Source organism: Chinchilla lanigera, unplaced genomic scaffold, assembly GCF_000276665.1.
Source record: "Chinchilla lanigera isolate Chin_1 unplaced genomic scaffold, ChiLan1.0 scaffold00077, whole genome shotgun sequence".
In the NCBI taxonomy this organism is placed as follows: Eukaryota; Metazoa; Chordata; class Mammalia; order Rodentia; family Chinchillidae; genus Chinchilla; species Chinchilla lanigera.
This window is the reverse complement of record NW_004955478.1, coordinates 7,697,623-7,720,787: the sequence shown is the minus strand read 5'-3', so window position 1 is coordinate 7,720,787 and position 23,165 is coordinate 7,697,623. Positions and strand designations below refer to the sequence as shown.

Here is a 23,165-nt window from a genome sequence, read left to right as displayed (position 1 = left end):
ACTGGGCGGGGGCGCCGAGATGACTGCGCGGCCGCGGCCGAGCTCCGGCGGACACAGCGCTGACTAGGTGGCGGTGGCACCCCCATTCCCGGCCCTATAAGCGCCGGGTGCCGCCGCTTCTTCCGGTCGGGGCGGGGCTGAGGGGCGGGACCAACCTGGGAGCGGGGCGGAGGCCGAGAGGGGCGGTCCCAAGTGGTCTGGGGGCGTGGCCTGAGAGGACTAGGGCGGGGCTGTCCACTGGGAGCGGAGCGGGGAGCGGTGGGGAAGGACGGTCCCGAGTGGTCTGAAGGCGTGGCTTTGGGCGGGCTGGAGCGGGGGCTGTCCTTGGGGGCGGGGCGAAGTGGGAGGGGCGGTCCCGATTGGTCTGTGGGCGTGGCCTGGGTGCACTGGGGCGGGGCTGTCAGTGGACCGCGGGGCGGGGCCGGTTTCTGCCCTTAGCCCTGAGCAGCGGCGGAGAAGGGCGCCGCCCCGGCGTCCGGCGTCATCGAGTCCTCTGCTATCGAAGCGAGAAGGTAGTCCACAGACAGAGAGACCCGACCACTCCTCTCTCCCGGCGGCCACGGGGCCGCGGGGCCCTCACAGTGAAATTTGATCGAGAGAAAGGCCTGACCTGGGCGGTTCCGAGTGCCCTCTTCCCCTTCCCGCCGCGGGGAATCGGCGAGGACCCCGAGGAGCCTGGCGGCGTCCCGCAAGCGCGCCTTAAAGCCCGCGCGGCGCTGCCGAGCCCGCAGCCCAGGGCCCAGCTGTGCCCCGTCCGACGCGAACGGCCCCTTTCTTGCCTTCTTTGCCCTGCAGAATTCCCTCAGGGCACGGCCAGAGGCCGTCAGTCCCCTGTGGAGTGAACCACAGCCAAGTCATCCACCAGCAAAAATTGTAAGGAAACTATTTGGGCTACTTGAGTGGTGTGTGTTTTTATGACATCTGTCCATGTGACCGCGTGAAGCTTGCGGTGGCGTGTCACAGCTCGTTGGAGGAGTGGGTGGTGGGTTGAGGACTCCTACAAGGTCTATTTGAGAATTGAGGGCTATTAATCAGAATTAAAGAGCCTAGTAACTATTTGGTCAGAGGATCTCAAGCTGCCCTCCACTAAATTGGAAGGTGAAAGACATATTGTCTGTAATAAGAGAAAAAGCCACTGGGCGTGGTGGCACACTCATGTAATCCCAGAACTCGGGAGGCTGAGGCAGGAGCATCCCCCAAGAGTTCAAGGCCAGCCTGAACTACATAGTGAGACCCTGCCTCTAAATAAATAAATAGATAAATGAAAAACAAAGACTCGGAGTACACAGGAAAGTATCTCAGCCAGGTGTGGTGGGGCATGCCGGTAATCCCAGAACTCTGGAGGCTGAGGCAGCTGGGTCACCGCGAGTTCGAGGCCAGCCTAAAGATCATGGCAAGACCCTGTCTCAAAACAAAACAAAAAGTATCTTATACGTTATTCTCTATTTTTTCCTGACTTGCTCACGTGACAGCCTAAGAGTTTTCAGGGTTCAGGAGAAAGAGTGAGTAGCCAAAAAAAAAAGAAAAACCCAGAAGCAGCAGGGGAGTGCACTGTGGGTCAGGCGTACCAACTGCAACAGCCAGAGATGCTCACAGAAGCCCGGATCCCACAGACTTCCCCATTCCCAGCTCCCTCACTGGCTCACAGCTGGGGGACTGGTCCTCCCCACGCGGAGAATCCCAACACACCAGTTTAAGAGTGGGCAAAATCTCGGGAACTGTGAAAGCTGTAGACACATTTTGGAAAGTTACTCAAATGTCTAGCTGCAAACAGAGGTTTGGGATCGGCAGAGGGAGGTGGAGCAACAGCAGGCCAGCACACCTGAGCTCGGTGTCCAACGTCCAGGGGGAAGCTGCAGCCGCAGGACAGGGCGGCACTCTGGAATGATTACCTGTCCAGATTGCAAGCTGACAGCAAGGCCTGTCAGACCACATGCTTGAGTTAAAAAAAGAAGTGGAAAACAGTTAAAAGAAGAAGTGGACAACAGTTACAAACTGTTGTCAAATCCCCTCTCTCGCGTATTTTCTTGCACATGGCACGTCTGGGAGGGAAATTCACCGTGCCGAAACTCTGGCAGCCCTCGGTCAATTCAAAATGTCACTGTGACCCTGTAGAAGCAGCAGATGAAACATGAAGGCGAGTGCTGACCTCAGTCTGACTCATAAATCAGCTTAAAGGTCCTAGAAGCAAACAAAAATCGTCCAGGGAACCTGGGCCAGGCAGGTACATTTATGTTGTGTTCACTTGGACCAAATGTCCAGGCCTTAATTGTGCTGTTACACCATCTCAGGATTGCTTATGCTGCTCTCAGGTTGTTTGTAGGCTTAACCAGATGTTTCGATTTGTGTCAAGCTGTCCTCCTAAAGCCTCATGAGGTTGTAGGTGGGGCTTTTACAGAGGCGGCTGGATCTAGAGTGTGCGACACTGGAATTGATTGATGGTGCGATGCTGGGATCAAGGGCACAAGGATTAAGTGTGTGAGTGCTACTGGCCCTAAATAGCCCGGATGAAAGATAAGGAATAGAAAGAGCTGTGGTCGTCCCTTGTTGCTCTGCTGCCTTCTGCCTGCCATGAACTGATTCTCTGTGACGCCTGTCTGCCGTGCCTCCCTGTCTTGGAGCCGGCTGATTATGGATTGAAACCTCCACAAACTGTGAGCTAACTACACTTTCCTTCTTTAACTTTGGGTGTTGAGTATTTTGTCTCAGCAATTAAAAAAGCGACTAAGACATCAGACCACATGCTTCAGGTACTTTACTTCTCTTTTTTATTTTTATTTTATTTTTTGTTTGTTTGTTTGTTTGTTTTCCGGTACTGGGAATCAAACTCATGACCTTGCGCTTGCCAGGCAGGCGCTGTGCCACTGAGCTAAATCCCCAGCCCCCAACTTTACTTCTCTTGATTGGTGAACCAGACTGGTAAGTGCTGGTTTTACCTATGGGGGCATTGCCCCTAATCTTGGTCTCCTGTCAGGACCTGCTTTAGACAGCTTTCCATTTACAATAAAGCAAAATCTGGCATCACTGGTAGGTAGAGAAATGAAAATATTTTGCAGGGTGCTTTTTGAAGTGGATCTGCCCACATAAAAAAACATGAAAATGAGTAGTAAATGACCTTCCGGAAGTCTCATTAAATAGCATCCACGAGCTGACCATGGTGGTGCATGCCTGTAACTCCAGCTCCTGAGAGGCTGAGGCAGGAGGGTCGCCATGAGTTTGAGACCTGCCTGGGCAAAATAGGGAGCCCAGGCCAACCTTTTAGACCCTGTCTCAAAAGATAAAATAAAACAAAATAGCATCCACTAAACAAAGCCAAGGTCATGGTCTTGGTGTGTAAAACAAGCCCTCCTTTGCCACATTAAAAAAGATATACACACTTTCAGGTTCAACAAAGACTGCAGCAGGACCTAAATATGCCTAGGAGGTGGAAGAAAATAAATTTTTAAAAACTCATTTTCACTTCTCTTTGAACAAGTGGTTCCCAAAATTGGAGAGTTTAAAAAAAAATTCAAACACTTTTTTGTGCCCAGTTCCTTTACTGACTCACAATCCCCGGGAGGCAGAACCCAGAAACCCGCCCAAGACTCTCTCTCCTGAGATCCTGTGTGAATGCCTGTGACCAATAATCCTATTTAGTTTAGTAAACGTTGCCCTCTAGTGGAATAATTATGACCTACATCCTAGACCTGGTCCTAGAGTTTAAAGTGTGTACCTATCTCATTCGTGTTTTAAACGCCTCATGAGGAATAACTAGATTCCTGGATCTTGGGTGTCCTCCGTCACCTGTGGAAACCAGAATATCATTCTACAATGGTTGTCAGGTTGACTTGCAAATAGCTATTCAGTAAGACAGCAGCTACTTTTCAAGGAGACTTGAAAAATTTGTAAAACCGGAAAGAGGTCATATTTGAAAGCTCAAGGGAACAACATCTTTATCAGATAAATCAAGTCAGATTTGTTTTGGTACTTTGCTGCTGCTGCTGGTAATTCCAAACGAACTTGAAGCATGTGTGGGGTAGTTATGGGACTGAAAAAAAAAGAAACACAAGTCAGTCTCTGATAGCAAGTTACATTTTTATCTCCTTCCTGTCCTAATGTTGAAGGGTAATTTTAAAAACTACTGTCAGCCAGGCGTGGTGGCGCATACCTGTAATCCCAGCACTCAGGAGGCTGAGGCAGGAGGATCGTTGCAAGTTCGAGACCAGCCTGGGCTACAAAGTGAGCTCAAGGCCAGCCTGAACTGCATAGTGAGACCCTGTCTTAAGAAGACAAAAAAATAAAATAAAATAAAAAACTGCTGTCACTGGGAACAGTTTGGTTCTTAGGTAAACAGAACTTCAGCTCTTCCTGTTCTAGGATGACTGGATTAGAAAAGATTGTGACATTCATTCTGAGAACTTCTGTTTACCACAGAATCATACGTACTACTGCACACACTTTCTTATGTTGCAAAAGGCCTTATTTCTTATTATCAAGGTTACCGTTTTTTTTACCCTTTGCTGTTGTTTAGCAATGTGCAAATACTTGCTTTATAGGGTCATCTTGCATAACAATATGAGGTGGGTATCATTAAGCCCATCTTATATATGACATACTAAAATTTAGAAAGTTTAACAGCACAGTTGGAAAGATACAGCTAGAAAGAGCCACAGCCTACATTAGAATCCCGTGATCCGTTTAACTGCAAAGTTTGTCTAGGTAACCCTCGATGATACGACACATCCCACCATTAACAGGTTGTTCTTGCCCTAGTATCCAGCATTATGACAAGGTACCATTGAGTGACGGCAAATGTAGTTATTGTCCCAGACTGGAATTTTCTAGAATACAGTTGTCCCCGCATAGCCATGAGAGATTGGTTTCAGGATCTCCCTATCTCCCTGCAGATATCAAAATCCCAGGATGATACTCAAATCCCTTATATAAAATGCTATGGCTGGGCGTGGTGGCACACACCTGTACTCAGGAGGCAGAGGCAGGAGGATCGCTGCATGTTCGAGGCCAGACTGGGCTATAGAGTGAGTTACAGAGCGAGACCCTGCCTCAAAAAGCAAAACAAACAATGCCATAGCACTTGCATAACCCTATGTGTATCTCTCTGTGTACTTTAAATCATCTCTAGATTGCTAATAATACATAATAAAATATAAGTGCTGTGGAGGTAGTTGTTATGCTGTATTCTTTGGGGGTGGATGAGGAGGAAAGAAGCCCATACATGTTCAGTACAGTTGCACATGTTTCTCCAAGCATTTCTGACCCGTACGTGGTTGACTGCTCAGGTGTGGAGCTTGTGACTAGGACTCTGTAATGACTGCTCATAACAACCAAAGACTTGAACGCACGCGGCGTGGAAGTCGGGACACTGCCTCAGATCATTCTAGACAGCTAAATTAAATAGGTGTTAATACGTATGCAGTCAGGCACTGGCCCCTCGGGAAGTCAGCACACACAAAAAATAAAGGACCAGAATTATGGCTGGAGGCAAACCAGCAGGGAGCCAGGCCGCAGGATGGAGGAGCAAGAGCCAGGCCTGAAGGATAAACAGCAACTTGAGGTTGCACTGTAATTAGCACCACCTGATCCAGTGGGCCCAGCGAGGCACAGGTCTGGGACCAGCGCACCCAGACCCACATCCCCCTCCCTTCCCAAGAATCCCTTGGTTCTTTCCATATACCCTTGCTACACGGCTCGTCTTCCTATTGGGTTAAGATCAGCTATGTGACCACACTTGTAACCCTATAGGTTGGCTGCAGTTTGACCCACATTTATCCACACTGTGACTTTGCCATATAAGTCGCCTCTGACACAGAGTCTTAGTGACCACTCACTCAGGACCCCTCCGGGAAATCCGGGAGCTGTTCTTCTTATTACTTCGAAGAAAACTCTCCCGACTGCCTCCTGTGGTTCATGACTTTTTCCCTCAGTATTGTGAGACCACGGACAGCACATTTGACATCTGACAGTTCGGGACTTACATTCTCCTCTAACACAGTGACGGGTGAGCTCCCGGGGTCTCATGCTGAAGTTGCGCAAAAGCATGCAAAAATGTAGCCGCTAGCTGCTGAGAGTAGCAGCTTCCCCACTGTCCCGGGGGCCAGTCCAGGCCGACTCTAGCCTGTTGTTATGGTTTGTGTGTGGATGTCCCCCCAAAGCCTCATGCAGTCATGGGGCGGGCTTCTAGAGTTTATGATTGATCATGGTCCAGTGTTGGGATTATGGGTGTGAGTGCTGCACCCGCTGTGGGGGGGTAGTTTGCACACAGTGTAAGGGAGGGAAAGAGGCTGCTTGCTGCTGCCACTCCTCCCTGGTGCTCTTGTTGCTTTTGCTGTTTTCTGCCGCTGTGAACTGTTGCCTTCTGCCATGTGCCACTCTGCCTTGGAGCCAACTGAGTATGGACTGAAACCTCCACAGACTGTGAGCTAAATAAACCTTTCCTTCCTTAATTCTGGGCATCAGGTATTTTGTCCCAGTACCGAGAGAAAAGTAACCCGAGACACCTGCTATTTGTTCATTTGCTTCTGAAATGTTGTTTTTCCCACCCACTTGTGCCAAGTCTGTATGCCACCATGGCGAAGGGTCCAAAATGTTATCAGTTTATAATACAGTGATGCCTCAGTTTGCAAACACCCGTGTTTACAAAAATTTGGTTCTTAAACAAAAGCAAAATTCAATTAAGTTTTGCTTCCATTCACAAACTCCACATCAAGTGACAAATACAACTGCAGCCACCTTCCCCACACAAACACAACCACAGCATCTTCTCCAAAATCATAAAACTAAGCCGGGCATGGTGGCACACTCATGTAATCCCAGTACTTGGGAAGCTGAGGCAGGAGGATCCTTGTGAGTTTGAGACCAGCCTGGGCTACAAAGTGAGGTCAAAGCCAGTATGAACTTGATAGTGAAACCCTGTCTCAAAAAGACCAAAAAAAAAAAAAAATTGTAAAACTAAGGTTGTGAACTGAGGTACCACTGCACTGTATATTAATAGTCTCAAAGGGCCAGTGTGGAAATAGCCATTGTATCAAAATTCCTCCGCTTCCTCGTTGGCAGTCAGTCCCTCCTAATCCCCTAGGGTTTGGCTTAATTCCACAGAACTCTCTGGAACTTTCTCTCAAACAGCTCATAAACATTCTTCCCCTTATAAATCCCAGAGCAAAAACCTCATCTCTTTTCCCCGGATATGTCAACTGTTCCTTCTTCTTCAAATTTTCTGCCTTAGAGTATCATTTCCTGACTTTCTTCCTATTTCTCTGCTTTTATTCTTTCTTCCACAAGATGTGCGTATTGCGGCCTAATATGTAAGAATAACCTATTCTTTCTCCTTCCTCTGGGAAACTCATCCACCATATTTTATAGTAAAAAAAAAAATTTTTTTTTTTTTGTCTTCTTGAGACAGGGTCTCTCTATGTAGTCCAGGTCGGCCTGGAGCTCACTTTGTAGCCCAGGCTGGTCTCAAACTCACAACGATCCTCCTGCCTCAGCCTCCTGAGTGCTGGGATTACAGGTGTGCGTCACCACACCTGGCGCTTATAGTCAAATTTTAGAGCAGACAGAGACTTTAGCCTAAGATAGTCATCTTCGTTTTGCAAATGACTTAGGTTTTAACCTCAACACGGATGATTACCAAGCATTCATTCATTCACGCATCCACTCTTTCAACACATATCTTTAAGAGCTTCTAAATAAAAAGGATTGATGTCATGAAAACATCAGGGCCAACGAGCTGATAAAGGCAATGAGACCTGTACAGAAAGAAGGAAGGTTCAAGGCTGGCTGAAAAGTCCGCGGAAGTAAGAATAAACGCAGACACAGACCTCTGCGGCCCCAGGGAGACGCGCGGAAGGAGGGCATGGGATGGGTAGAGCAAGGAGGGCTTCAGCGGGGTCCGGGCTGCACCTCTTGCCAGGTTTCACAGGGGAAAGGACAGGCTCGGACAGCGACGGCGAACCTCTTAGAGACCCAGCGCCCAGACCGTGACCTCAAATCCACTCGTTTATGGCAACGCGTCACCACTGTAATTTACCTGACTGCTGAGGTTTTAGTTCAGAAGAAAAACAACTGTCACCCGAAGCTCCGCTGTCATGGCGACCTGGCTTGTGTGCCCAGTATGGCACGTGTGCTGTCGGGTCGTCACCACTGTTCTAGGGGACATGGCGCGTCTGAACAAAGGCCCAGGGAAGGGAAGGGAAGGGCACGGACCCAGCTGTGGGTTCACGCTCCCAGAGGAGAGAGGGATGAAGCGGAGGGGTTGGCAGATGGGCAGAGGCAGAGGCCCCAAAGTCAGGCTGGCGCTTCCTCAGGAGGCAGCAGCGTGAGCCAGGACTAGAGTGTGCTGCAGAGAGAGAGTTAGAGGGACAGACGGGCACTGGAGGGACCATCGCGAGACTGTTAGCATCAGTTATTTTCTTCTGAATCCAGAGCGAGAGAGGGAAGGAGGTGGCCAGGCATGGTGGCGCCCACCTGTAATCCCAGCACTCCGGGAGGCTGAGGCAGGAGAATCTAAAGTTTGAGCCCATCCTGGGTGACCTAGCAACTTAGCAAACCCTGTCTGAAAATTTAAAAACAAACAAACAAACAAAAACATCAAAAGGGCTGGGGATGTAGTTCAGGGTGAAGGCTCTGGGTTGAATCCCCAAGAGATTATGAGAACAAAACATGAAACAGACAGAGAAGAGAGAGAGACAGAGACAGACAGAGACAGAGAGGAGAGAGAGAGAGAAGGACAAACCAACAGGACGGATGTAAGCTTAGGTTTGACCAGATGCTCACGCTCCGCTGAAAACAGCTGCCCATGGAGCCGCCTTGAGTGGGCTCATGGGGAGGTTTGTACCCCGTCTGGCTCCAACTAGAGCAAAGAAAAGACTCCTTCCTTCCTGGGGACAGAGCCAGGAGGTATGAGGCGCAAGGGCTGCCTCCACCCTGTGAAGAAAGGCAGTTCAAGCTAGGCATAGCTGTGCACACCTGTAACAGCAGCACGTTAGGAGGCCGCGGCAAGAGAATCACAAGTTCAAGGCCAGGCTGGACAATTTAGCAACTTAACACCACCCTGATTCGTAAAATAAAATAAAATTAAATTAAATTAAAATAACGGTCTGGGGATATAGCTCAGTGCAAAAGCCCAGGGTTCAGACTTCAGTACACAAGCACAGAGAAAGACACAGGCACACACATATGCAAAGAGAGGCAACTCAAAAGAAGCTGACAAGGAGAGAGAAGCACAAAGCCTGGCGTGGTGGAGCATACTCCATACTCTATGGAGCATACTCGTTACTTTTCTGATCCCGGCACGGGGCAGGCGGCTGAGAGAGAATTTTGAGTTTAAGGGCTGCCTCAGCTACATTGTAAGACCTTGTTTTTTGTCTTTTTGAGACAGGGTCTCGCTATGGGGTGCAGGCTGGCCTTGAACTCATTTTGTAGCCCAGGCTGGCCCTGAACCTACAGTGATCCTCCTGCCTCAGCCTCCCATTTCCTAGGATTGTAGGCATGCACCACTACATTTGACTCAAAACCCTGTTTTGTTTTGAAAGTGTATTCGAAGAATAAGTGAGCTGGACATGGTGGTGCAGGTCCGTAATCCCAGCAATTGGGAGGCTGAGGCAGGAGGATTGCTGTGAGTTCAAGGCCAGCCTAGCCTATACAAGTGAGATTCTGTCTCAAAAAACAGCAAAAAACAAGTGATGAGATGCTCTGTGCTTATGTGAGCCAGGGGGGAAGGGTAGATAAAGATAGGTATGTTGAGGCAGAGAGGTGCAAAGTGGGGGGAAACCACAGGTCCGGTTGCCATTCTTGGCTTTGAGCTCTTGCCCAACACCTGCCTGACCCATGTGCAGGCCGGTGGCCTGGACAAGCTGCCACCCGGCTCGCGGAAGAGCCACTCCCAACCAAGTTGTCCCGCTCGCCCCCAGCCTGATGTGCTGGTACAGTGCTCACAGTTCACACTCAGGGCTTTCTTGTCCCTCTTAGGGCTTCAGGCTTTGGCTTCTGTATAATTTTCTGCATCACCTGCCCTTCCCAGTTAGGTGTGCAGGGCTGGGTGAACTCAACCTTCTCAGACAATAAGGGATAGTTCTGACTAGAACAGAGGCTAGGGCTGGGAGTGTAGCTCAGTAGTAGAGCACTTACCTGATCTTGGGTTCAATCTCCAGCACTGCAGGGGGAAAAGATACTCTTCTGGAGGCTGCATGTTATAGTGATCAAAGACATAATTTTGAAATCAGGAATGAGTTCAAATTCCAACTCTAACAGATTTATCAGTTGGGTAAATGTAAACAAAGTCATAGTTGAGCCTTAGTTCTCTGACTGCTCTGAGAATTATAGCTAAAAAATGACAGAACGTTACTTTTCAGAATGTTCCTGAGAATTCAAGAGAAAGTGTGTACAGTGTAGCTGGATGTGGTGGCACACGCCTGTAATCCCAGCACTGGGGAGGCTGAGGCAGGAGGATCGTCTCGAGTTCGAGGCCAGCCTGGGCTACAAAGTGAGCTCAAGGCCAGCCTGAACTGCATAGCGAGATCCTGTCTCAAAAAAAAAGACAAACAAAAAGACACTGTGTGTAATGTCTTCCATGGGATGGGCACTCGGTAACTACCAGTTCTCAATGAGGAGATGACGCTACTGTAGCATGGCCTGTGGAGGAGCTTGGATTTGACCAGACTCTCCCGCTCCTGCTGAAAGCCCGTCTTAGAAAACCCACTTTTAGCAAGAACCGCAACGCCGCGTGCAAACGGCCCCACCCACAGCACCCTCCCTTGTTGTCCAAGCTCCTGCCTTAGTCAGCTTTTTTCAGTTCCCGAAAAGGCCACGCACCTCCCAGCAGCCTCCCCTCCAGGGTCTGCCACATCTAGAACAAGCGAGGTCTGTATCCTTCGATCCCGACGTACCTGCGTCAGGAACGTGTGCGCACGCGCGAGCCAGTTGCGTAGCATACGTAAGGGAATGAAAAACGTGTTAAGTACCTTTCTGCTGCGTAATCGAAGATTGTTGCCTTGTTCTTGATTTTGAAATATGGAAATTGTTCCTTTAAACATGTGGGTTGTTTCTTAACACCCACATCTCTTATTTCCTTTCCTGAGAGCCCCGACTGCCGTCCGGACGTCCCTGTTGCCTGTACGTGATTAACACCACTTCCCAGCTCCTGGAAGTGTCCACAATAAATCACCCAGTCAGTATTTTCTATCTGCCTCCCAGTAGGATGGGTTCAGGAGTGAACAAGATGATGACATTTAAATTAGAGTGCACGCTCAGATGTATTTGTCAAGTCGAACTACAATAACCCTTTTACAATTTTAAGTTTCTAAATATATATATAGACTAGTTGGACCTCTTTACAGGTCAGTTAACAAAGATTTCTTTTTTTTTGTCTTCTGAGACAGGATCTGGCTATGCAGTTCAGGCTGGCCTTGAACTCATTTTGTAGTACGGGCTGGTCTTGAACTTGCAAGGATCCTCCTGCCTCAGCCACCCGAGTCCTGGGACTATGGGGGCGTGCCACCACGCCCGGCCAAAGAGCTCTTGTAAATAAGAATCAGAAGGGGAAAAAAAACCCTCTTACACCTGTGAAATCAAAGATAGTTTTTAAGACAGGCCCTAGGCTGATGATTTATTTTCTTGAAATAGCCGCCTGTACAGGGTTCTCATTGCAGCTTTTTATTTATTTATTTCTTTATTTAGGTGCCGGGAATCAGACTCAGGACCTTACACCTACCAGGCAGGCGCTTGTGCCGCTGAGCTGTATCCCCGGCCCTCATTGTGGCTTTTATAGCCACAGCTGAAGCCAAAACTGCTGCTTTGATAGCACATGTTCCCTCCTCTAAAGGGACAGGCTGATAAAGGTAATCTTTCCTATTTCTGGAGACGTGCGTGCTCAGGCCAGCTTTGGGTGTAGGAAGAAACTAGGTGACACTCCTTGGAGTGTGTACTTTAAAAGACAAAGAAACAAAGACAAGAAGGTGCTCCGGCCTATCCCTCTTCTCTGTCCCCAGTCTAAGGTGTCCTCTGGACTTAACCCTGTCCAGCGCCATGGTGGCGAACTGGGGGTGTGAGGAAGTGGCCAGAGCTGGGTTAGCCGCTGCTGCCATGCGCCCCACCCGCACCCCCGTCCTTCCGGTCCTGTGACCCTTGGGTTCCCCCCGTCAGAACCTCAGTTAGCTCGTCTCTGAGAATAGTGTCTGGCCTGGCAAGATGCTCTGGAGAGAAATCATGGTGGGAGAGAGACAGTCCTCTAGGGGGTATGGCTGTCCTTTAGTACCTGGTTCTGTTTGAAACTGTTACTGAACTCATAAGGGTTCCTGGGAATTTTCGTTGTTGTTGTTCTAGCAATGAATTTATTTGTGCTATAAAAACCAATCTTTCTGCTCCGCAGTGCACCATTCTCCGAGGGAGGGGAAGTGAAAGGAGTTCATTTCCAGTTATGCATAAGGGCAAAAGGCTGATACATTTGTGTTTTTGTTTGTCTTTTTGAGACAGGGTCTCGCTATGCAGTTCAGGCTGGCCCTGAGCTCACTTTGTAGACCAGGCTGATCTTGAACTTGCAACGATCCTCTTGCCTCAGCCTCCAGAGTGCTGGGATTATAGGCACACGCCACCACGCCGGGTCAAGGCTGATACATTTGGACTAAAACTTTTACATTTATTTTTGAGAGTCCGAGGATTAAATCTAGGCCAGTTTTTTTTTTAATTTATTTATTTTATTTATGTATTTATTTATGAGAATATGGCTGAGAGATAAGTGAAGGTCAGCTGTGCTCTGGAAGAGTCCCAGGGAAGGGAAACTCACCGTTCCGGTCCTGGGTCCAGCATTCACCGAGAAGAGGATCTCCTTGGACAAAACGCTGCTGTGAATTGCGTTATTTCTCCGGGCAGGGCAGTGGAGAAGGGGCAGAACTAAATCTTCATTATCTCCAGGGCAGAAAGACAATCAAGACCAAGAGCTTTTCCCAGGCTGGGTCTCCAGTCGCTCTGCTTTTTTTCTCTGGTCTCAGATTGTTACATTTGTAAACCTGACTGGCTGCCAACAGGCTTTCAAGTAACCTTGAGTCAGGACTCTTACCCCAACACCAGCAGAGAGCCGACAGAAAAGCAAGTTAATCCTGGCAGTGAAGTTTAAGAATTTACAATGTACAAGAGATGTTTCAGGGATATTAATTAAACAAAAATACCCGTTTACCAATTAGCTCAGATTTGTGACAGTGGGCTCCGATTGTGCCTCTGGGTTGGTGCTCAGGCCACAGCAGAAACACCCTCCGGTAGCCTCCCTGTTTTTATTGGGGTGCCTCCAGTTGTGTCCTTTTGACTTCTTTTCCTGAGCCGAGGACAAGGACAGGCTTTCTTTCCCTGTGTGGCTGTGGTCACTGCACCAGGGGCTGGCCCTCCTTGGCCAATGCCGGCTCTGGTTCAGGGGAGCCGTCGATCTGGGGCTTGGGGTTACAGGCTGAGGGTAGGGATTCCAGAGGATCTCACATGAAGGAGGGAACTGGAGGGGAATCCTCTTTTTTTTTTTGTCTTTTTGGGACAGGGTCTGGCTATACAATTCGGGCTGGCCTTGAGCTCACTCTGTAGCCCAGGCTGGTCTCGAACTCGCCACGATCCTCCTGCCTCAGCCTCCCAAGTGCTAGGATTACAGGCCTGCCCCAACACTCCTGATTTGAATCCTCTCTTTTCTTATTAAATCTCTGAGTCTTTAGGGGGAAGAGAACAATTGGTCCTCCCTGCCAGCACAGGGTGTAATCCACCTCCTCCTGAGACCCCAGTCTTTATTATTCAAATCAGTCAACGACTGATATAACCAGTCCTCCTTCCATCCAAACTTCGGCCAGAAGATGGATGGGGCAAGGATGAGAGTTTGTGGCCGAATGGAACGATATTTTATCGTCTGAGCTTTCTGTTTGTTTTTGGTCTGTGGGTTCGCACCATAAATCCTTAACATCAGGCTGAGGGGACTCTCAGGGTGTTCTGTTCCGAGTCCCTTGATTTCCTCATCTGTCTTGACTGGGAGACGTACTCATGCATTCATTCACGCATTCATTCCTTTATTACTGTTTGCCCCAGAGCCCGAGGCTCAGCCTCTGGCGTGCCAGCAGGTACTTTGGATTTCGCCAGAAATCACCAGTCTCACCCGAGACTGTCCCGATCTCATGTGAAATCATCCGGATCTCCCCTGAGGTCATACTGGGACAGGGACAGAATAACCAACCACCAAAAGCAGTACCAAGTCTAACTGGGACGTGGCCAAGATCCCAACTGCCTGGGAAGCAGGCAAAAGGATAAAATAAGAAGCAGAGATACACTTAGTAACGCCTGAGAGGGGGCTGGGCCAGTGACTGGCAGAGACAATGGCGCTCCGAGCCAGCCACTGTTTTCTGGGTGTACACAATAAGTGAGGATTGGACGACTGAGGGGGCGGCGGTGATCTTATGTGGATGCAATCTTGCCCTAGAGTGTCACGGCCTCGCAGGACCAGCAAGGCCTTCTTCCAGGCCTCTGGGCCTTAGCCTCAGTGTATAACTTGTGGTCCCCAACATCTCTGCGCTTTTGTTTCTGTAATTGCAGCAGTAGAAGCAGCATGCAGGCTATGGTGTCCATCACAGCAACCAATACCTTCCCGGGAGTTTGTGGGAGGCCCTGTCGTGTCACCAGCACGCGAGCCTCTTGTGCTGTCATCTGTAGTGTCCCCATGTCATGGGTTTTGTAGCCTGCATAGATCTCAGTACTTGTGTCGGGCTCTCCAGGGTCATCTTGAAGAATGCTCGCACTGCGGCTGGGGATTTAGCTCAGTGGCACGGTGCCTGCCCGCAGGTACAAGGTCGGCCAGACGGGAACAGGCTCCCTGCCACGGGCCCGGATGTTCTTATCACGGCGTTCCGTTGTCTGTTAACACCAGCACACCCTGGACACGTGCTAGTGACTGCACTGGGCATCCCTCTTTCCTGTTTGGATGTCCTTCTGTAGGACTTGAGCCCTAGGCGTGCTCGTCTGATTTGTCCTTTTACCAGTGAAGTTGGAGGGCATTTATTTTCTGCAACTGGGTTTTTCAAAATGAAGACAAAGATAGCAAGATCAGGCCGGGGATATAGCTCAGTGGTGCAGCACTTGCCGGGCAGGCACAAGGTCCTGAGTTTGATTCCTGGTGCCCACCCACCCCAAAAAGGATAGCAAGCTCTAATTATGCTTGTGGAGGTAACCATATTCTCCCTTTTTGTTTTTGTAATTGTGCTTTAAAGCAATTTTTTTTTTAGAAATTGGAGCACGTATAATCAAAGCATGAGCACTAGAATGGAAAGGCAGGTTGGGAAAAGAGCCAAATCTAGAAACTGTTCCTAAGGGACCAGAACAGCAATTGTAACCCACTGACTCTTAGACCCCTCTTAGACTCTTGATGGAGTCTGATATTTTGTCACAAGTCTTCCTAGTTTTAGCTAAAGAATGTAAAGATTTTTAGCTGGGTGTGGTGGTGTTTGCCTGAATCCTAGCATTCAGGAGGCTGAGGCAGGAGGATAACCCCGAGTTTGAGGTTAGCCTGGGCTACATAGTGAGTTCAAGGCCAGCCTGAACTACAGAGTGAGACCCTGTTTCAAAAAAATTTTTTTAAAGATTTTTGTTGAGATGTTATGTCTTTTTTTTTTAGACCCATAACAATAGTTGGCTACCAGTGCAGCTGGAAACTATCAGAAGGGGTCAGTGATCAGAACCCCTTTTTATATCTAGCTTATTATTATGGCATTGTTTTATATGTCTTTTGGTTATAATTTTCTGCTGGGTGTTCAAAACCAAGTTAAAGTGCGACCTCTGTCAATCAAAGTTAACCTCTTGCTGTCTATCAGGGTCAGTTAAATCTCCTCAGGCATTTCTTTAGAAACATGTACAGAGCCTCTTAGCTCCTCTGCCAGTGTCAGCCATCAGAATGGGTCACGGCCTTGACGGACCATGCTGCTTTCTGTGAGAGCGTGGGAGGCTTCTCCCTCTCGGTGGCCTCTTTGACACGCTGTGCACTTGTTGATTCCTGTCCTCTGGGGTCAAGCAGTCTCCCTGTTCAGGAGCTTTGGTGACTCAACAAAGTTGTAGGATCTTGTAGAAAAGCTTCCCTCATGTCGTGTCCTCACTGACCTTGGACAGCCAGGGTCTAAATATTAGCTGTCCTCTCGGCCCAGTTATCTTCTAGCTCTGGTCTCTAAACTTGAGTTGTTGAACACCCAGAAGAAGAGCAGTGACATCAGCACTGTCGTAGGAGCAGTGAGCTTCACTGTTATAATTTTATCTGAATATCAAGTCCTTCCAAATATAAAGTATAGCCAGAGGACTATTATTTTTTTCTTACCAGTTATGGTTGTTTTGTTTTGTTTTTTCTTCTGGTACCAGGAATTGAACTCACGACCTTGCGCTTACGAGGCAGGTGCTGTGCCGCTGAGCTAAATCCCCCAGCCCCAGTTATGGTTGTTTTAGTAGTTGAATCTCTGCAGAATGTTAACAGACAACAGTCATGTAAGTTTTATAGAGAAAATGAGATCAAGAGCCACATGTAAGGGCTGGGGCTATAGCTCAGAGGCACAAGCGCCTGCCTGGCTAGCTCAGGGTCCTGAGTTTGATTCCCAGTACCAACAACAACAAGAAAAGAAACTAATTTAAATATATATTTTAAAAATAAAATAAAAAATTAAAAAAACACAAACCAGGGGCTGGGGATATAACTCAGTGGCACAAGTGCCTGCCTGGCAAGCACAAGGTCCTAAGTTCAACTCCAGGTACCAAACAAAACAAAACAAAACAAAACAAACACAAAAAGCCACATGTAGTCTGTCCACATAACAATTATGATAACATTATTTTTGTAATACCACCTTGCAAAATACTTAATATCCACCTTAAATATCCACCTTAATATAGAACAGAGTGACACATATAACATATACATCAAAAAAAATTTTTTAAACCATCATTTGACTGGTGACCTCATGTTGGCTTGAAATGTACTTCCCATCATAGAAGCTGGAGCACAGGAGAGAAGCAGATATCTGAGTGTGAAAGGAAAAGGTTATCACCGTAAACAATCCATTTTACATCTTAGCAGGCCTTTATACCCGGAAGGCATGAATACATTTAATACACTATGAGATTACCAATAATGAATGTCATAGCTACATAGAAATCTTTGTCTCTTAATTTAGTTTTGTACCAAGAGCATCCTTTAATGAAACCTTATGGTTTTACCCACAGAAAACTTAACCTTTTGATGATAATCAATGTAAATATATTACAATAATATGTTTAGCCATGTTTCTTGGGGTGTACCTCACATAAGGGCATGGAAATTATTGGGCCCTCCTTAATGAAAATAGGCTGGAATAAGATGTATACAGGCCGCTGTTCCTCTATTCAGCAAGGGGAGTCCTATTCAACAGTTTTCCTAAGCCTAAGCGGCCCCCATTTAGCTTAATGAATTTTGATGATGTATTAGAACCAGATTATAACAATTAACACATTATTTTTAACCAATGAAAGATTCTCAAATTACTGTACACATACAACAGTATGTATTACATTTTATTTATTTATTTATTTATTTATTTATTTATTTTTTGGTTTTTCTCCGGTACTGGGAACCGAACTCACGACCTTGCGCTTGCCAGGCAGGCGCTTTTGCCGCTGAGCTAAATCCCCAGCCCCTGTATTACATTTTAAAACTAATCTTGACATCATTTTTATCCACTGGAAATCTGGGTGGAAGCATGTCCTTATTTCTTTTTTTTTTTGGTACTGGACCTTGCACTTCCAAACCGGCTTAAATTATAGACAAATGTTTTAAAAATCTAAAAAAGCAAAAAGAAGAAAAAAATTACTGAATTCAAACAAAACAGCTGTAGGTATGGTAACTAGTTACAAACTAAACAGACAGACAAACATACACACAACAATTTATTTATAAAACCAGAGGGCACTCAGATGTATTTAGCCCAGCTGAATTATCAATATTTTTTTACAGTTTTTATGTTTGTAACTATAAATAGACTACAGAAAACTTTTTTTAGGTCAATTAACAGAGATCTCTTATAATAAGGAATAAAACCTTTTACTCATAATCAATATTTTTTAAAATTTTATTTTGTGTTAAGAATTTTGGCAGCCTGCCGTGTTGGTGCACACCTGTATTCCCAGCACTCGGGAGGCTGAGGCAGGAAGATCATTATGAGTTTGAGGCCAGCCTGGGCTGCAAAGTGAGCTCAAGGCCAGCCTCAAAAAGAAAAAAAAAAAAAAAAAAAAAAAAGAATTTTGGCAACTCCGTGCCCTCTTTTCGCATTTAGCCTCTGGCTCAGTCACCTCTATTCCTTCTGTCACCTACTCAGGCCTTCTTTGTGTTCTCACAGCCTTCGTGGGACCCCTCTCTATGAGACTTAGTATAGCTTGGGTCAACAATGAATTCTTATAAAATTTGGTTTTTACGTCTTGACAAGCTTTTAGATAATTTTTAAGGTTTTTTGTGGCCTTGGCCACTTTGAGGGCCTGTTTGTAGTCTTTATTTATATTTTTTAAAGCCACCTGACGCACAGTAACTTCGGCTGCTTGTGAACGAGAGCTCTGTCTGTGGACTGCCTCCTGCACCGCTGGGACCACAGGTGCACGCCACCATCCCCAGCACGGCCAGGGAAAGCAGAGGTGGGAAGCCAGCTCTCTGTTACACGGCTCCACCACTGGCCTGCCGGTGTTGCTGGTCTTAGACAGTGGGAGTGGCGGCTGGGCCTTTTGGGAGGTCGTGGCCAGGGGCAGGTGGGGGCGCAGGAAAGGCACAACCTCCTGGCGCCCTGAGCTGGGCTATGCAGCTGGGGTGCAGCCTGTGCCTCCCACCTTGACTGACATGATGCTTTCACAGGGCAGGCATTCGGGCTTCTTGCAACCTTCCCAGTATCTCAAACTCAGAACCTGGGCATCGCTAGCACATACACCACACTCTACCATTTCCGGAGATGCAGGCCATGGAGTGTCTCCATCAATCTCATCTAACTCTGGGCCTCCCCCAGGAGCTGGTGGTGCAGTGGGTGGTTTTTTTCTTTTCTTTACACTTTTCTCCCTTGTCCTGCTCTAAAACAGGGGTACTAGTACCTAGCAGACCTAAAACATTTTACCAGGCCCCAAGTTGAAAAGTTCTCAGGAGAAACAGTTTCTCCTCTGCCATGAGCTCTCCTTAAATTTTCTCCCACCTTATCCCAATTTTGAATATCCAAGGTTCCCACCTGCAGAAACTGTGGATTTTTTTCCTGTTCTTTTTTTGTTTGTTTGTTTTCCTCCAGTACTGGGAATTGAACTCACGACCTTGAGCTTGCCAGGCAGGTGCTGTGCCACTGAGCTAAATCCCCAGCCCCAGAAACCATGGATTATATTGAACAATTTCTTGTAACATTTTTGTCAACTTGTGGCTGCTAACTCCAGCTCTGGCCTGCTACAACCACATCCACAGCAACTGTACCTATCTTTGTTCCTTTACTGACAAATTCTGCCCCATTATCCCAGCTAAGTGAAAACTTTCCATGGCACCAAGTACCTTTTTACTTTCCTTTGGACCTCTCTGAATTTGTCCCCCAGAGTCCTCTCGCAGTCTCACGTTCTCTCTCTCTCCCACTTGGGTGGGTCTTTCCTCTCATGCCTCAGTTTAGGTGGTCCCTGTTTGGGCACCAAATCTCCTGAAATGAGGCCAACCTGAACCACAGAGGGAGACCCTCTCTTAAAAAAACAAACAAGCAAACAAAAAAAGGATTTAGGTGTGAGAACCCTGAAGAAAAACAGGCCTAGGAAAGAACAGGAATTGTGACTTTGCTTAAACTTAATTAAGTCTTAAAGGTAGTTTTCTCCAAGCGACAACTTCCTCAAAATTACCCAATTTCCCTGTCTCCTTTCTTCCTATCTTTATTTCTTCTATCCTACCTCAGAACTGGAAGTAGGATACTTTGCAAATCCATTTCCCCATTAAAGAGCATTTGAGTGCTGCCAGTTTGGGCAGGATTATGAATAATGTTGCTATAGACGTTTACGTATGGGATTTTGTGTGAATTTCCCTTGGGTACTCAAAGAATGCTGAGTCACATGGTGAGTGCATGTTTAACTTTGTAAGAAACAATCCACTTCCAGGAAGATGGAGGCCTCTCTGAGATTTGGTGTCCAGACGCTGGAATACAGCAATGTGAGGAAGAGAAGGAACGAAGTGGGTGCCTAGGAACCAGCAGGGATCTGAATCGAGAATTAAAGCCCACAGGGAAAACAAAGGGAGAAACGTCAGTGAAGGAGGAGGAGGAGGAGGCAAGCAGCACATTCTCCCTGAGCCCTGACTGACTTCTTGGGAGGGGCAGCTCAAACCTGCAGATGCACAGTGGCTGACCCCAGAAGCCTCCGTGGAGACACACACCAATGGAAGGGAGCCGTGGGTGCAGCGGACTACAGTGGCTGGTGAGTTATTCAGGTTCAGACGTCCCCAAGGTGAGGGTGATTGGCCAGTAACCATCTTGGACAGGGGCCAGCTCAGAGTGGCTGTGGGATGGCCACAATTAGCAGCTCCCAGTGTTAGGGTGAGGCAGAGCTGAGTTCAAGGAGGTGAGTTCAAGCCAGCAGGGAGCCAAGTTCAAGCCAGCAGGAGGCACACAGAGTGTTGCAGGCTGAAAATCGGGTTCTAGCCTCACAGAAACCAGCATGAACTTCAGTGAAACTAAAGGTGGAGCCTTGCTGGGATTACCCCGTACCCTGCTGTAAATCTGTGGCTGGCTTGCATGGATCTGGACTCTGTCTGCCCACTTTGTCTACCAGTGATGGCAGAGAAACGCCCTGAGGTAGACATTTTTTCTCATTTTCTTTCATGTTTTTTAAAAATTTCTTGATTATTTGTTCTTGTTTTTATATGAGTGTAAACATTGTTTCCAGTTTGTTGTTGTTGTTATTCTGTTCTTGTTTTTGTTTTTTTCTTCTCTCCCTATCTTCTTCACCAGCTTCCCAAAGTTTGCATAATCTTCCTTTGTCCTTCAGCCTTGCTTCTAATCTCTTCCTCTTCTTCTATTTCTCTATTTTTTTTCCCCTCTAACGCCTTCTACATTTTTTCCCCTGAAGGTAAAATCCCCGGACTGAGGCCATATTTACTGTATACAATTTTCTGGTCTGTTTTACATTTTCTTATATAATCACAGATCTGGTTCATATGGTCAAACCTGGCAAAGTAAAAGTTACTATAGTTTGTCATTTTCTTTTCTTTTTGTTTTTGTTTTTGTTTTTGTTTTTGTTTTTTCTCTGGAACCGGGAACCGAACTCATGACCTTGCGCTTGCCAGGCAGGCGCTTTTGCCACTGAGCTAAATCCCCAGCCCCCCAGTTTGTCATTTTCTAAGCTGTGTTTGATGCTACTGTTATTGCTGATTGTGTAACTTTGCCCAAAGCGACATAATTGTTCTAACCAGTTGTTCTTCCTGGTATGCCAAACCTGAGATTGCCTAAGGATCATAAAAAATTCTATAGGCTAATGCCAAAGAATCAGGGGCTCAGTCAAACAGGCAGCAACTTCTCATCCCCAATAAATTGAAGATGTAGGATCTTGCAACAGACTCAAAATCTAAAAGCCAGCTACACCTGGAAGACATCTCTGAGAAGCAGTCAGTTCTTCAGGGCTCTAAGTATTAGCAATACAGCTACTTGTCATAAGCAATTTATAAGCATCAACCTAGGAAATAAACTTAAAAAAATATACAATGAGAAGACATTTAAGCAAGATGTAACCCCGGACTTCCAGCTCACCAAAGGCAAACCTAGAGGGGGCAATGAAGTGAAACAACTTGAAAGCCACCCACCTGGACTCTCTGAAGTGGTAACAGTAGAAGTATCAAAGCGGATGAATGAGGCTCTAGAGAAAAATCAAAAAGTAAATAATTTCTCAGATAATTACAGAGATGGTGATCATAATGAAAGACATGGTTAGTTACTCTATAGCAGATACAGACAAAAAATAGAGGAGCTTAGGAAAATGACAGAAACCATGCCCAATATAGGAAAGAAATGGACTCCATAAAACAGATTCAAACAGATATTCAGGAGATTAAAAATTCCATTGAAATTCCATGTGCAGCAGAATGAGCCAGGGGGAGGACAGAGTATCAGATATAGAAGACAGGAGTGCAGTTATTGATCACGAAAAGAAAAATTTCTTACAAATAATAAGGGATTATGAAAAATCAATCCAACAGCTGCTAGATGATGCAAAGAACAATAACATAACATTGATTGGAGTCAATAAAAAGGCAGGAGATAGTGACATAAAAGACCTATTCACAGAAGTAATGGCAGGAAACTTCTCAAGCAGGGAAAAAGAATTTGACACACAGATAAGTGAGACATATAGAACTCCAATTAGCCATGATCACAAAAAATCTACACCAAGATATGTAATAAGAGTCAAGATTCCAGAAATTCAACAACAAAAAACCAGAATACTAAAAGCTGTTAAAGAAACAAATCACCTATCAAGGAAAGCCCATCAGAATCACAGCAGACTTCACAACACAAACTGTCAAGTTAAGGAGAGCTTGGAGTGAAGAATTTCAAGCCCTAAAGGAAAACAATCTCCAACTCAGACTGATACACCCCACAAAACTATCTTTCAAAATTAATGGAGAAATAAGATACTTCCATGACAAAGAATGCCTGAAGAAATTAATGAACACCAAATCACCACTCCAAAATGTTCTGAAGAACACTGTAGAAAGAAATAACAAGGACTATAACTCCATGAACCCCAACAAAATGAATCTATCAGGGAAGGCAAAGCAACTCAACAGAGGGGGATAAAAAGGGAGCCAACAACAGGAAAATAACATGACATAGATAAGTCAATACATATCAGTTATAACCATCAATGTTAATTGTCTGAATTTGCCAATCAAAAGAAATAGACAGCCCGAATGTGTCAAGAAGAAAGATCTAACAATATGCTACACACAAGAAACACATTTAATTCAAAAAGAAATTCATAGAGTGAAAGTCAAAATCAGGCGTGGTGATGCACTCCTGTAATCCCAGCACTTGGGAGGCTGAGGCAGGAGGGTCTTTGTGAGTTCAACACCAGCCTGGGCTACATAGTGAGCTCAAGGGCAGCTCACTAGTGAGCTCTAACTGCAGAGCAAGACCCTGCCTCAAAAAGACAAAAAA

At 46.6% G+C, this 23,165-nt stretch overlaps 1 protein-coding gene and 1 long non-coding RNA gene across 3 annotated transcripts in view; one reads left to right on the top strand and one right to left on the bottom strand.

Annotated features, from left to right (window-relative positions):
- Ern1 (endoplasmic reticulum to nucleus signaling 1) overlaps positions 1-124 on the bottom strand; it is a gene marked incomplete in the record, with an annotated part of 82,999 nt that extends 82,875 nt beyond the window's left edge. Inside the window, 1 exon segment of the mRNA XM_013503183.1 lies at positions 1-124.
- The window catches only part of LOC106146426, a 30,978-nt gene that overhangs the window by 931 nt on the left and 6,882 nt on the right, over positions 1-23,165 (top strand). Inside the window, exons 3-4 of one of the 2 annotated variants that reach the window (XR_001230848.1) lie at positions 11,674-11,834; positions 20,116-20,430. This is a non-coding gene — a long non-coding RNA (uncharacterized LOC106146426). The remainder of the gene's footprint in view (positions 1-11,673; positions 11,835-20,115; positions 20,431-23,165) is intronic. The other variant, XR_001230849.1, reaches the window with a different exon arrangement.